This window comes from Phyllobates terribilis, unplaced genomic scaffold (genome assembly GCF_046119375.1).
Source record: "Phyllobates terribilis strain yellow unplaced genomic scaffold, ASM4611937v1 Scaffold_277__1_contigs__length_2500907, whole genome shotgun sequence".
Taxonomy (NCBI): Eukaryota; Metazoa; Chordata; class Amphibia; order Anura; family Dendrobatidae; genus Phyllobates; species Phyllobates terribilis.
In genome coordinates, this window is record NW_027363037.1 from 302,650 (window position 1) to 315,382 (window position 12,733).

Below are 12,733 nucleotides of genomic sequence, written 5' to 3' on the forward strand. Positions count from 1 at the left end.
CAACAATATACTGAAAGGTCAATTATATTGTGCAGCTTATCTCACCACCTGTAGTTATTTAGGTGAAAGCTCCAAAATGCTTGCCTAATATGTCTGTTTATCCAAAAGGAAGTAAAAAGGGAGAGCTAGAAAGATAGCATTGCATCACATTACATGGCAATGCAATGCACAGTTGCTGAAGTTGAACCAAAATGAGCTTGTAATCTGGCTTCTGCAACTTTGAACATGAAAAATCCAATGAGGAGAAGAAAAGCAAAGCCAAAGAGTCCATCCCAAAATCCGACAAACAAGCAAAATGAACAAAAAACATTGAATTCAATTCTTTCTGATTTTAGAAACTGCATTAAAGAAGGGGTGCACCGGTCCTGGAGATACTGCAATACCAGGTCAATGCGTGGAGTGGACAGAGCAAGCTCTTTTTCCATCTCCCTGTTCTAAAAATCCATTTAATATATGGTCCCCAGATAGGGGACGTATCAGATATTAAACTGATAAGAACAGATACTACACTTGATCTTAGCCAAAAGGCCGAGAAGCGATAACCAGAATTGGTTTCAAACTACGGAGCCACCCAAGGATCCTGAAAAGTCCATTTGTGGAGATGAGCTCCTGGACTCCCGTTAAGAAGACATGTTGTCAACCTCTAGATCCCTTACATGCCTGCACTTTTCGGCTTGCTGCTGCTGCAATCCACGCGTTTTAGATCTGCATAACTCCACCTCTTTAAACACAGCACCTTCACCCCCTGCTGTTCCCACCCGCCTCAACACCGTTGGAAGGGAGGAGAACCAATTAAGGCGGGGGGTGGGGTGGAACGAGCAGCTGTCTACCCTTAGCAGGAGGGCTCCTGATTACATACCTCTCCTGCTGCTGCTGCTGCTGGCTGTCCAGCAGCAGACTGAAGGTGGCTGCTGCTGTGCACAGGTATATAAAGGCTCAGAGCCTATTATGACACGCGCAGCCAGCGTTCCATTGCCACATTCCATCTACTGCAGGCAGGATACCTGGCTGGCTGAATGTCGCTGAGAAGCTCACAGAGACCGCCATAAGCAACAGTTTAACAGAATGCCACAGACTAATCAACCAAACTTTTTGGGTTGGGTTCTCTTTTATAGTCTGCAGGCATTAAATGAAAGAAGTCAGTGTTCCAGCAGAAGGAGACAACGTTTCAGAAAAGGCATTGTAGCAAACCAAAAAAGAAATTTTAAGCGCAGCAGAGTAACCAGCGCACATACCTGTTAGCTCAGGTGAGTTTAAAAGGCTGCTGTTGATAACAAGGGCATTTGCTAAATAGATGGTGTGTGTGCAACAATATACTGAAAGGTCAATTATATTGTGCAGCTTATCTCACCACCTGTAGTTATTTAGGTGAAAGCTCCAAAATGCTTGCCTAATATGTCTGTTTATCCAAAAGGAAGTAAAAAGGGAGAGCTAGAAAGATAGCATTGCATCACATTACATGGCAATGCAATGCACAGTTGCTGAAGTTGAACCAAAATGAGCTTGTAATCTGGCTTCTGCAACTTTGAACATGAAAAATCCAATGAGGAGAAGAAAAGCAAAGCCAAAGAGTCCATCCCAAAATCCGACAAACAAGCAAAATGAACAAAAAACATTGAATTCAATTCTTTCTGATTTTAGAAACTGCATTAAAGAAGGGGTGCACCGGTCCTGGAGATACTGCAATACCAGGTCAATGCGTGGAGTGGACAGAGCAAGCTCTTTTTCCATCTCCCTGTTCTAAAAATCCATTTAATATATGGTCCCCAGATAGGGGACGTATCAGATATTAAACTGATAAGAACAGATACTACACTTGATCTTAGCCAAAAGGCCGAGAAGCGATAACCAGAATTGGTTTCAAACTACGGAGCCACCCAAGGATCCTGAAAAGTCCATTTGTGGAGATGAGCTCCTGGACTCCCGTTAAGAAGACATGTTGTCAACCTCTAGATCCCTTACATGCCTGCACTTTTCGGCTTGCTGCTGCTGCAATCCACGCGTTTTAGATCTGCATAACTCCACCTCTTTAAACACAGCACCTTCACCCCCTGCTGTTCCCACCCGCCTCAACACCGTTGGAAGGGAGGAGAACCAATTAAGGCGGGGGGTGGGGTGGAACGAGCAGCTGTCTACCCTTAGCAGGAGGGCTCCTGATTACATACCTCTCCTGCTGCTGCTGCTGCTGCTGGCTGTCCAGCAGCAGACTGAAGGTGGCTGCTGCTGTGCACAGGTATATAAAGGCTCAGAGCCTATTATGACACGCGCAGCCAGCGTTCCATTGCCACATTCCATCTACTGCAGGCAGGATACCTGGCTGGCTGAATGTCGCTGAGAAGCTCACAGAGACCGCCATAAGCAACAGTTTAACAGAATGCCACAGACTAATCAACCAAACTTTTTGGGTTGGGTTCTCTTTTATAGTCTGCAGGCATTAAATGAAAGAAGTCAGTGTTCCAGCAGAAGGAGACAACGTTTCAGAAAAGGCATTGTAGCAAACCAAAAAAGAAATTTTAAGCGCAGCAGAGTAACCAGCGCACATACCTGTTAGCTCAGGTGAGTTTAAAAGGCTGCTGTTGATAACAAGGGCATTTGCTAAATAGATGGTGTGTGTGCAACAATATACTGAAAGGTCAATTATATTGTGCAGCTTATCTCACCACCTGTAGTTATTTAGGTGAAAGCTCCAAAATGCTTGCCTAATATGTCTGTTTATCCAAAAGGAAGTAAAAAGGGAGAGCTAGAAAGATAGCATTGCATCACATTACATGGCAATGCAATGCACAGTTGCTGAAGTTGAACCAAAATGAGCTTGTAATCTGGCTTCTGCAACTTTGAACATGAAAAATCCAATGAGGAGAAGAAAAGCAAAGCCAAAGAGTCCATCCCAAAATCCGACAAACAAGCAAAATGAACAAAAAACATTGAATTCAATTCTTTCTGATTTTAGAAACTGCATTAAAGAAGGGGTGCACCGGTCCTGGAGATACTGCAATACCAGGTCAATGCGTGGAGTGGACAGAGCAAGCTCTTTTTCCATCTCCCTGTTCTAAAAATCCATTTAATATATGGTCCCCAGATAGGGGACGTATCAGATATTAAACTGATAAGAACAGATACTACACTTGATCTTAGCCAAAAGGCCGAGAAGCGATAACCAGAATTGGTTTCAAACTACGGAGCCACCCAAGGATCCTGAAAAGTCCATTTGTGGAGATGAGCTCCTGGACTCCCGTTAAGAAGACATGTTGTCAACCTCTAGATCCCTTACATGCCTGCACTTTTCGGCTTGCTGCTGCTGCAATCCACGCGTTTTAGATCTGCATAACTCCACCTCTTTAAACACAGCACCTTCACCCCCTGCTGTTCCCACCCGCCTCAACACCGTTGGAAGGGAGGAGAACCAATTAAGGCGGGGGGTGGGGTGGAACGAGCAGCTGTCTACCCTTAGCAGGAGGGCTCCTGATTACATACCTCTCCTGCTGCTGCTGCTGCTGGCTGTCCAGCAGCAGACTGAAGGTGGCTGCTGCTGTGCACAGGTATATAAAGGCTCAGAGCCTATTATGACACGCGCAGCCAGCGTTCCATTGCCACATTCCATCTACTGCAGGCAGGATACCTGGCTGGCTGAATGTCGCTGAGAAGCTCACAGAGACCGCCATAAGCAACAGTTTAACAGAATGCCACAGACTAATCAACCAAACTTTTTGGGTTGGGTTCTCTTTTATAGTCTGCAGGCATTAAATGAAAGAAGTCAGTGTTCCAGCAGAAGGAGACAACGTTTCAGAAAAGGCATTGTAGCAAACCAAAAAAGAAATTTTAAGCGCAGCAGAGTAACCAGCGCACATACCTGTTAGCTCAGGTGAGTTTAAAAGGCTGCTGTTGATAACAAGGGCATTTGCTAAATAGATGGTGTGTGTGCAACAATATACTGAAAGGTCAATTATATTGTGCAGCTTATCTCACCACCTGTAGTTATTTAGGTGAAAGCTCCAAAATGCTTGCCTAATATGTCTGTTTATCCAAAAGGAAGTAAAAAGGGAGAGCTAGAAAGATAGCATTGCATCACATTACATGGCAATGCAATGCACAGTTGCTGAAGTTGAACCAAAATGAGCTTGTAATCTGGCTTCTGCAACTTTGAACATGAAAAATCCAATGAGGAGAAGAAAAGCAAAGCCAAAGAGTCCATCCCAAAATCCGACAAACAAGCAAAATGAACAAAAAACATTGAATTCAATTCTTTCTGATTTTAGAAACTGCATTAAAGAAGGGGTGCACCGGTCCTGGAGATACTGCAATACCAGGTCAATGCGTGGAGTGGACAGAGCAAGCTCTTTTTCCATCTCCCTGTTCTAAAAATCCATTTAATATATGGTCCCCAGATAGGGGACGTATCAGATATTAAACTGATAAGAACAGATACTACACTTGATCTTAGCCAAAAGGCCGAGAAGCGATAACCAGAATTGGTTTCAAACTACGGAGCCACCCAAGGATCCTGAAAAGTCCATTTGTGGAGATGAGCTCCTGGACTCCCGTTAAGAAGACATGTTGTCAACCTCTAGATCCCTTACATGCCTGCACTTTTCGGCTTGCTGCTGCTGCAATCCACGCGTTTTAGATCTGCATAACTCCACCTCTTTAAACACAGCACCTTCACCCCCTGCTGTTCCCACCCGCCTCAACACCGTTGGAAGGGAGGAGAACCAATTAAGGCGGGGGGTGGGGTGGAACGAGCAGCTGTCTACCCTTAGCAGGAGGGCTCCTGATTACATAGCTCTCCTGCTGCTGCTGCTGCTGGCTGTCCAGCAGCAGACTGAAGGTGGCTGCTGCTGTGCACAGGTATATAAAGGCTCAGAGCCTATTATGACACGCGCAGCCAGCGTTTCATTGCCACATTCCATCTACTGCAGGCAGGATACCTGGCTGGCTGAATGTCGCTGAGAAGCTCACAGAGACCGCCATAAGCAACAGTTTAACAGAATGCCACAGACTAATCAACCAAACTTTTTGGGTTGGGTTCTCTTTTATAGTCTGCAGGCATTAAATGAAAGAAGTCAGTGTTCCAGCAGAAGGAGACAACGTTTCAGAAAAGGCATTGTAGCAAACCAAAAAAGAAATTTTAAGCGCAGCAGAGTAACCAGCGCACATACCTGTTAGCTCAGGTGAGTTTAAAAGGCTGCTGTTGATAACAAGGGCATTTGCTAAATAGATGGTGTGTGTGCAACAATATACTGAAAGGTCAATTATATTGTGCAGCTTATCTCACCACCTGTAGTTATTTAGGTGAAAGCTCCAAAATGCTTGCCTAATATGTCTGTTTATCCAAAAGGAAGTAAAAAGGGAGAGCTAGAAAGATAGCATTGCATCACATTACATGGCAATGCAATGCACAGTTGCTGAAGTTGAACCAAAATGAGCTTGTAATCTGGCTTCTGCAACTTTGAACATGAAAAATCCAATGAGGAGAAGAAAAGCAAAGCCAAAGAGTCCATCCCAAAATCCGACAAACAAGCAAAATGAACAAAAAACATTGAATTCAATTCTTTCTGATTTTAGAAACTGCATTAAAGAAGGGGTGCACCGGTCCTGGAGATACTGCAATACCAGGTCAATGCGTGGAGTGGACAGAGCAAGCTCTTTTTCCATCTCCCTGTTCTAAAAATCCATTTAATATATAGTCCCCAGATAGGGGACGTATCAGATATTAAACTGATAAGAACAGATACTACACTTGATCTTAGCCAAAAGGCCGAGAAGCGATAACCAGAATTGGTTTCAAACTACGGAGCCACCCAAGGATCCTGAAAAGTCCATTTGTGGAGATGAGCTCCTGGACTCCCGTTAAGAAGACATGTTGTCAACCTCTAGATCCCTTACATGCCTGCACTTTTCGGCTTGCTGCTGCTGCAATCCACGCGTTTTAGATCTGCATAACTCCACCTCTTTAAACACAGCACCTTCACCCCCTGCTGTTCCCACCCGCCTCAACACCGTTGGAAGGGAGGAGAACCAATTAAGGCGGGGGGTGGGGTGGAACGAGCAGCTGTCTACCCTTAGCAGGAGGGCTCCTGATTACATACCTCTCCTGCTGCTGCTGCTGCTGGCTGTCCAGCAGCAGACTGAAGGTGGCTGCTGCTGTGCACAGGTATATAAAGGCTCAGAGCCTATTATGACACGCGCAGCCAGCGTTCCATTGCCACATTCCATCTACTGCAGGCAGGATACCTGGCTGGCTGAATGTCGCTGAGAAGCTCACAGAGACCGCCATAAGCAACAGTTTAACAGAATGCCACAGACTAATCAACCAAACTTTTTGGGTTGGGTTCTCTTTTATAGTCTGCAGGCATTAAATGAAAGAAGTCAGTGTTCCAGCAGAAGGAGACAACGTTTCAGAAAAGGCATTGTAGCAAACCAAAAAAGAAATTTTAAGCGCAGCAGAGTAACCAGCGCACATACCTGTTAGCTCAGGTGAGTTTAAAAGGCTGCTGTTGATAACAAGGGCATTTGCTAAATAGATGGTGTGTGTGCAACAATATACTGAAAGGTCAATTATATTGTGCAGCTTATCTCACCACCTGTAGTTATTTAGGTGAAAGCTCCAAAATGCTTGCCTAATATGTCTGTTTATCCAAAAGGAAGTAAAAAGGGAGAGCTAGAAAGATAGCATTGCATCACATTACATGGCAATGCAATGCACAGTTGCAGAAGTTGAACCAAAATGAGCTTGTAATCTGGCTTCTGCAACTTTGAACATGAAAAATCCAATGAGGAGAAGAAAAGCAAAGCCAAAGAGTCCATCCCAAAATCCGACAAACAAGCAAAATGAACAAAAAACATTGAATTCAATTCTTTCTGATTTTAGAAACTGCATTAAAGAAGGGGTGCACCGGTCCTGGAGATACTGCAATACCAGGTCAATGCCTGGAGTGGACAGAGCAAGCTCTTTTTCCATCTCCCTGTTCTAAAAATCCATTTAATATATGGTCCCCAGATAGGGGACGTATCAGATATTAAACTGATAAGAACAGATACTACACTTGATCTTAGCCAAAAGGCCGAGAAGCGATAACCAGAATTGGTTTCAAACTACGGAGCCACCCAAGGATCCTGAAAAGTCCATTTGTGGAGATGAGCTCCTGGACTCCCGTTAAGAAGACATGTTGTCATCCTCTAGATCCCTTACATGCCTGCACTTTTCGGCTTGCTGCTGCTGCAATCCACGCGTTTTAGATCTGCATAACTCCACCTCTTTAAACACAGCACCTTCACCCCCTGCTGTTCCCACCCGCCTCAACACCGTTGGAAGGGAGGAGAACCAATTAAGGCGGGGGGTGGGGTGGAACGAGCAGCTGTCTACCCTTAGCAGGAGGGCTCCTGATTACATACCTCTCCTGCTGCTGCTGCTGCTGGCTGTCCAGCAGCAGACTGAAGGTGGCTGCTGCTGTGCACAGGTATATAAAGGCTCAGAGCCTATTATGACACGCGCAGCCAGCGTTCCATTGCCACATTCCATCTACTGCAGGCAGGATACCTGACTGGCTGAATGTCGCTGAGAAGCTCACAGAGACCGCCATAAGCAACAGTTTAACAGAATGCCACAGACTAATCAACCAAACTTTTTGGGTTGGGTTCTGTTTTATAGTCTGCAGGCATTAAATGAAAGAAGTCAGTGTTCCAGCAGAAGGAGACAACGTTTCAGAAAAGGCATTGTAGCAAACCAAAAAAGAAATTTTAAGCGCAGCAGAGTAACCAGCGCAGATACCTGTTAGCTCAGGTGAGTTTAAAAGGCTGCTGTTGATAACAAGGGCATTTGCTAAATAGATGGTGTGTGTGCAACAATATACTGAAAGGTCAATTATATTGTGCAGCTTATCTCACCACCTGTAGTTATTTAGGTGAAAGCTCCAAAATGCTTGCCTAATATGTCTGTTTATCCAAAAGGAAGTAAAAAGGGAGAGCTAGAAAGATAGCATTGCATCACATTACATGGCAATGCAATGCACAGTTGCTGAAGTTGAACCAAAATGAGCTTGTAATCTGGCTTCTGCAACTTTGAACATGAAAAATCCAATGAGGAGAAGAAAAGCAAAGCCAAAGAGTCCATGCCAAAATCCGACAAACAAGCAAAATGAACAAAAAACATTGAATTCAATTCTTTCTGATTTTAGAAACTGCATTAAAGAAGGGGTGCACCGGTCCTGGAGATACTGCAATACCAGGTCAATGCGTGGAGTGGACAGAGCAAGCTCTTTTTCCATCTCCCTGTTCTAAAAATCCATTTAATATATGGTCCCCAGATAGGGGACGTATCAGATATTAAACTGATAAGAACAGATACTACACTTGATCTTAGCCAAAAGGCCGAGAAGCGATAACCAGAATTGGTTTCAAACTACGGAGCCACCCAAGGATCCTGAAAAGTCCATTTGTGGAGATGAGCTCCTGGACTCCCGTTAAGAAGACATGTTGTCAACCTCTAGATCCCTTACATGCCTGCACTTTTCGGCTTGCTGCTGCTGCAATCCACGCGTTTTAGATCTGCATAACTCCACCTCTTTAAACACAGCACCTTCACCCCCTGCTGTTCCCACCCGCCTCAACACCGTTGGAAGGGAGGAGAACCAATTAAGGCGGGGGGTGGGGTGGAACGAGCAGCTGTCTACCCTTAGCAGGAGGGCTCCTGATTACATACCTCTCCTGCTGCTGCTGCTGCTGGCTGTCCAGCAGCAGACTGAAGGTGGCTGCTGCTGTGCACAGGTATATAAAGGCTCAGAGCCTATTATGACACGCGCAGCCAGCGTTCCATTGCCACATTCCATCTACTGCAGGCAGGATACCTGGCTGGCTGAATGTCGCTGAGAAGCTCACAGAGACCGCCATAAGCAACAGTTTAACAGAATGCCACAGACTAATCAACCAAACTTTTTGGGTTGGGTTCTCTTTTATAGTCTGCAGGCATTAAATGAAAGAAGTCAGTGTTCCAGCAGAAGGAGACAACGTTTCAGAAAAGGCATTGTAGCAAACCAAAAAAGAAATTTTAAGCGCAGCAGAGTAACCAGCGCACATACCTGTTAGCTCAGGTGAGTTTAAAAGGCTGCTGTTGATAACAAGGGCATTTGCTAAATAGATGGTGTGTGTGCAACAATATACTGAAAGGTCAATTATATTGTGCAGCTTATCTCACCACCTGTAGTTATTTAGGTGAAAGCTCCAAAATGCTTGCCTAATATGTCTGTTTATCCAAAAGGAAGTAAAAAGGGAGAGCTAGAAAGATAGCATTGCATCACATTACATGGCAATGCAATGCACAGTTGCTGAAGTTGAACCAAAATGAGCTTGTAATCTGGCTTCTGCAACTTTGAACATGAAAAATCCAATGAGGAGAAGAAAAGCAAAGCCAAAGAGTCCATCCCAAAATCCGACAAACAAGCAAAATGAACAAAAAACATTGAATTCAATTCTTTCTGATTTTAGAAACTGCATTAAAGAAGGGGTGCACCGGTCCTGGAGATACTGCAATACCAGGTCAATGCGTGGAGTGGACAGAGCAAGCTCTTTTTCCATCTCCCTGTTCTAAAAATCCATTTAATATATGGTCCCCAGATAGGGGACGTATCAGATATTAAACTGATAAGAACAGATACTACACTTGATCTTAGCCAAAAGGCCGAGAAGCGATAACCAGAATTGGTTTCAAACTACGGAGCCACCCAAGGATCCTGAAAAGTCCATTTGTGGAGATGAGCTCCTGGACTCCCGTTAAGAAGACATGTTGTCAACCTCTAGATCCCTTACATGCCTGCACTTTTCGGCTTGCTGCTGCTGCAATCCACGCGTTTTAGATCTGCATAACTCCACCTCTTTAAACACAGCACCTTCACCCCCTGCTGTTCCCACCCGCCTCAACACCGTTGGAAGGGAGGAGAACCAATTAAGGCGGGGGGTGGGGTGGAACGAGCAGCTGTCTACCCTTAGCAGGAGGGCTCCTGATTACATACCTCTCCTGCTGCTGCTGCTGCTGGCTGTCCAGCAGCAGACTGAAGGTGGCTGCTGCTGTGCACAGGTATATAAAGGCTCAGAGCCTATTATGACACGCGCAGCCAGCGTTCCATTGCCACATTCCATCTACTGCAGGCAGGATACCTGGCTGGCTGAATGTCGCTGAGAAGCTCACAGAGACCGCCATAAGCAACAGTTTAACAGAATGCCACAGACTAATCAACCAAACTTTTTGGGTTGGGTTCTCTTTTATAGTCTGCAGGCATTGAATGAAAGAAGTCAGTGTTCCAGCAGAAGGAGACAACGTTTCAGAAAAGGCATTGTAGCAAACCAAAAAAGAAATTTTAAGCGCAGCAGAGTAACCAGCGCACATACCTGTTAGCTCAGGTGAGTTTAAAAGGCTGCTGTTGATAACAAGGGCATTTGCTAAATAGATGGTGTGTGTGCAACAATATACTGAAAGGTCAATTATATTGTGCAGCTTATCTCACCACCTGTAGTTATTTAGGTGAAAGCTCCAAAATGCTTGCCTAATATGTCTGTTTATCCAAAAGGAAGTAAAAAGGGAGAGCTAGAAAGATAGCATTGCATCACATTACATGGCAATGCAATGCACAGTTGCTGAAGTTGAACCAAAATGAGCTTGTAATCTGGCTTCTGCAACTTTGAACATGAAAAATCCAATGAGGAGAAGAAAAGCAAAGCCAAAGAGTCCATCCCAAAATCCGACAAACAAGCAAAATGAACAAAAAACATTGAATTCAATTCTTTCTGATTTTAGAAACTGCATTAAAGAAGGGGTGCACCGGTCCTGGAGATACTGCAATACCAGGTCAATGCGTGGAGTGGACAGAGCAAGCTCTTTTTCCATCTCCCTGTTCTAAAAATCCATTTAATATATGGTCCCCAGATAGGGGACGTATCAGATATTAAACTGATAAGAACAGATACTACACTTGATCTTAGCCAAAAGGCCGAGAAGCGATAACCAGAATTGGTTTCAAACTACGGAGCCACCCAAGGATCCTGAAAAGTCCATTTGTGGAGATGAGCTCCTGGACTCCCGTTAAGAAGACATGTTGTCAACCTCTAGATCCCTTACATGCCTGCACTTTTCGGCTTGCTGCTGCTGCAATCCATGCGTTTTAGATCTGCATAACTCCACCTCTTTAAACACAGCACCTTCACCCCCTGCTGTTCCCACCCGCCTCAACACCGTTGGAAGGGAGGAGAACCAATTAAGGCGGGGGGTGGGGTGGAACGAGCAGCTGTCTACCCTTAGCAGGAGGGCTCCTGATTACATACCTCTCCTGCTGCTGCTGCTGCTGGCTGTCCAGCAGCAGACTGAAGGTGGCTGCTGCTGTGCACAGGTATATAAAGGCTCAGAGCCTATTATGACACGCGCAGCCAGCGTTCCATTGCCACATTCCATCTACTGCAGGCAGGATACCTGGCTGGCTGAATGTCGCTGAGAAGCTCACAGAGACCGCCATAAGCAACAGTTTAACAGAATGCCACAGACTAATCAACCAAACTTTTTGGGTTGGGTTCTCTTTTATAGTCTGCAGGCATTGAATGAAAGAAGTCAGTGTTCCAGCAGAAGGAGACAACGTTTCAGAAAAGGCATTGTAGCAAACCAAAAAAGAAATTTTAAGCGCAGCAGAGTAACCAGCGCACATACCTGTTAGCTCAGGTGAGTTTAAAAGGCTGCTGTTGATAACAAGGGCATTTGCTAAATAGATGGTGTGTGTGCAACAATATACTGAAAGGTCAATTATATTGTGCAGCTTATCTCACCACCTGTAGTTATTTAGGTGAAAGCTCCAAAATGCTTGCCTAATATGTCTGTTTATCCAAAAGGAAGTAAAAAGGGAGAGCTAGAAAGATAGCATTGCATCACATTACATGGCAATGCAATGCACAGTTGCTGAAGTTGAACCAAAATGAGCTTGTAATCTGGCTTCTGCAACTTTGAACATGAAAAATCCAATGAGGAGAAGAAAAGCAAAGCCAAAGAGTCCATCCCAAAATCCGACAAACAAGCAAAATGAACAAAAAACATTGAATTCAATTCTTTCTGATTTTAGAAACTGCATTAAAGAAGGGGTGCACCGGTCCTGGAGATACTGCAATACCAGGTCAATGCGTGGAGTGGACAGAGCAAGCTCTTTTTCCATCTCCCTGTTCTAAAAATCCATTTAATATATGGTCCCCAGATAGGGGACGTATCAGATATTAAACTGATAAGAACAGATACTACACTTGATCTTAGCCAAAAGGCCGAGAAGCGATAACCAGAATTGGTTTCAAACTACGGAGCCACCCAAGGATCCTGAAAAGTCCATTTGTGGAGATGAGCTCCTGGACTCCCGTTAAGAAGACATGTTGTCAACCTCTAGATCCCTTACATGCCTGCACTTTTCGGCTTGCTGCTGCTGCAATCCACGCGTTTTAGATCTGCATAACTCCACCTCTTTAAACACAGCACCTTCACCCCCTGCTGTTCCCACCCGCCTCAACACCGTTGGAAGGGAGGAGAACCAATTAAGGCGGGGGGTGGGGTGGAACGAGCAGCTGTCTACCCTTAGCAGGAGGGCTCCTGATTACATACCTCTCCTGCTGCTGCTGCTGCTGGCTGTCCAGCAGCAGACTGAAGGTGGCTGCTGCTGTGCACAGGTATATAAAGGCTCAGAGCCTATTATGACACGCGCAGCCAGCGTTCCATTGC

General features: G+C 45.0%; 10 non-coding genes across 10 annotated transcripts; all 10 read right to left on the minus strand.

Moving 5' to 3' along the window:
- Positions 1 to 349: 349 nt before the first annotated feature.
- LOC141220213 (U2 spliceosomal RNA) lies at positions 350 to 540 on the minus strand. Its single transcript, XR_012288583.1, has one exon. It is a non-coding gene; the product is annotated as a U2 spliceosomal RNA (small nuclear RNA).
- Positions 541 to 1,655: 1,115 nt separating this feature from the next.
- On the minus strand, positions 1,656 to 1,846 carry LOC141220224 (U2 spliceosomal RNA). The gene has a single exon (XR_012288594.1). It is a non-coding gene; the product is annotated as a U2 spliceosomal RNA (small nuclear RNA).
- Positions 1,847 to 2,964: 1,118 nt separating this feature from the next.
- LOC141220236 (U2 spliceosomal RNA) lies at positions 2,965 to 3,155 on the minus strand. Its single transcript, XR_012288605.1, has one exon. It is a non-coding gene; the product is annotated as a U2 spliceosomal RNA (small nuclear RNA).
- Positions 3,156 to 4,270: 1,115 nt separating this feature from the next.
- Positions 4,271 to 4,461, minus strand: LOC141220247 (U2 spliceosomal RNA). Its single transcript, XR_012288616.1, has one exon. It is a non-coding gene; the product is annotated as a U2 spliceosomal RNA (small nuclear RNA).
- A 1,115-nt stretch (positions 4,462 to 5,576) lies between these two features.
- LOC141219978 (U2 spliceosomal RNA) lies at positions 5,577 to 5,767 on the minus strand. The gene has a single exon (XR_012288353.1). It is a non-coding gene; the product is annotated as a U2 spliceosomal RNA (small nuclear RNA).
- A 1,115-nt stretch (positions 5,768 to 6,882) lies between these two features.
- On the minus strand, positions 6,883 to 7,073 carry LOC141220197 (U2 spliceosomal RNA). The gene has a single exon (XR_012288567.1). It is a non-coding gene; the product is annotated as a U2 spliceosomal RNA (small nuclear RNA).
- Positions 7,074 to 8,188: 1,115 nt separating this feature from the next.
- LOC141220258 (U2 spliceosomal RNA) lies at positions 8,189 to 8,379 on the minus strand. The gene has a single exon (XR_012288627.1). It is a non-coding gene; the product is annotated as a U2 spliceosomal RNA (small nuclear RNA).
- A 1,115-nt stretch (positions 8,380 to 9,494) lies between these two features.
- LOC141219582 (U2 spliceosomal RNA) lies at positions 9,495 to 9,685 on the minus strand. The gene has a single exon (XR_012288041.1). It is a non-coding gene; the product is annotated as a U2 spliceosomal RNA (small nuclear RNA).
- Positions 9,686 to 10,800: 1,115 nt separating this feature from the next.
- LOC141219594 (U2 spliceosomal RNA) lies at positions 10,801 to 10,991 on the minus strand. The gene has a single exon (XR_012288052.1). It is a non-coding gene; the product is annotated as a U2 spliceosomal RNA (small nuclear RNA).
- Positions 10,992 to 12,106: 1,115 nt separating this feature from the next.
- LOC141219605 (U2 spliceosomal RNA) lies at positions 12,107 to 12,297 on the minus strand. The gene has a single exon (XR_012288063.1). It is a non-coding gene; the product is annotated as a U2 spliceosomal RNA (small nuclear RNA).
- Positions 12,298 to 12,733: the final 436 nt, after the last annotated feature.